Source organism: Cariama cristata, unplaced genomic scaffold (genome assembly GCF_000690535.1).
Source record: "Cariama cristata isolate BGI_N322 unplaced genomic scaffold, ASM69053v1 scaffold22386, whole genome shotgun sequence".
Classification (NCBI taxonomy): Eukaryota; Metazoa; Chordata; class Aves; order Cariamiformes; family Cariamidae; genus Cariama; species Cariama cristata.
This window is the reverse complement of record NW_009621889.1, coordinates 2,981-4,422: the sequence shown is the minus strand read 5'-3', so window position 1 is coordinate 4,422 and position 1,442 is coordinate 2,981. Positions and strand designations below refer to the sequence as shown.

The following is a 1,442-nucleotide window of genomic DNA, read 5'->3' as shown; positions in this document are numbered from 1 at the left end:
CTCATCTAAAACCACTCCTACCTCATGTCCACCCTAACCATACCCTCTTTCAGTTTAAAACTGTTGCCCCTTGTCCTGTCACTACAGACTGTGGAAAAAAGTCTCTCTCTATCTTTCTTATATATGGGAAGGCTGCTCTAAGGTCTGCCCGGAGCCTTCTCTTCTCCGGGCTGAACAACCCCAACTCTCTCAGCCTGTCCTCACAGCAGAGGTGCTCCAGCCCTCGGATCATCTTCGTGGCCTCCTCTGGACTTGCTCCAACAGGTCCATGTCCTTCTTGTGCTGGGGACCCCAGAGCTGAAGGCAGTACTGCCGGGGGGGTCTCAACAGAGCGGAGTAGAGGGGCAGAATCCCCTCCCTCCAGCTGCTGGCCATGCACCCAGGACACGGGTGGCTTTGTGGGCTGTGAGCGCACGTGGCCAGCTCATGTCGTTTTTCACCCACCAGCATCCCTAAGTCCTTCTTGGCAGGGCTGCTCCCAACCCATCCATCCCTCATTACTTCTCAGAGACTGGCCCTCTCCTCTCTCACGGTGGAGAAGCTTTGAGCAAGCCAGCTCGGAGAAGACATGAAAGCACTCCCCGGAGCACTTCTCGGGGCACAGCGGCCCTCAGGCATGGGTAAAGCCCGCAGGGAGGGTTTATGGACGGCAGGAGGATTCCCACGCACTGCACCCCCAGGCTGGCAGCCTGCAGAGCAGCTTTCCAAAATGCCCACAGCCCGAGCTGTCCTGCTCCCGTCTGCCGAGAGGTCCCGAACAGGCACGGCTCAAGCGCAACGGCCTCAGGGGATCACGCTCACGGGTCCCCCAAGCCACCCTTTGCCACCCCAGCTCTTCTCCCCAAGCCACTCTCCTGAGGCAACAGCCACAGGGCACCTCTGTGCCCGATGGTGTTTCGCTGTCCGGTCGTTTGGGGAGAAGGTCCAATGCCTGGGCTTGGCACACACACACACCAGCAGGACAAAAATAAAATAGCAAAGACTTTGCTCTAATTGTGCAAGTGAGACCCAGCTCAGCCTCCTGAGAGCAGGGTCTGGAAGGAGCCCACAAGCTACACCCTGCAGCCCCCATGTCTTTCAGGAGTTGTTTGCCTTAAATAAGAGGTGCCACTTAGGGCATCTGCAACCGGCTTCTGCTCTGACAACCACCCCTCAGCAAGCCCCAGCCCCTACAGACAACCGTGGGCTCGCTGCGGCCGCGCTGGGTGCTTACCTTCAGCTTTTCAAAGCGATCGCTGAGGGATGCCACTTGGTGGTCCCGGTGGCGGCCCACCAGTTTACATAAGGCACAGATGAGCTGGTCGTCAGCAACACAGTACATGTTCACCTTCTCGTTCTCGTGCTCCAAGCACGTGAGTCCTCGGAAGTGCGCGTCGGGCACGGGCTCCACCAGACGGTGGCTGGTGAAGGGCTTCTTGTTGGGGTGGGTGGCGCGCAGGCGG

General features: G+C 58.8%; 1 pseudogene; it reads right to left on the bottom strand.

The window, feature by feature from the left end:
• Positions 1-1,213: 1,213 nt before the first annotated feature.
• LOC104163227 overlaps positions 1,214-1,442 on the bottom strand; it is a 654-nt pseudogene continuing 425 nt past the window's right edge.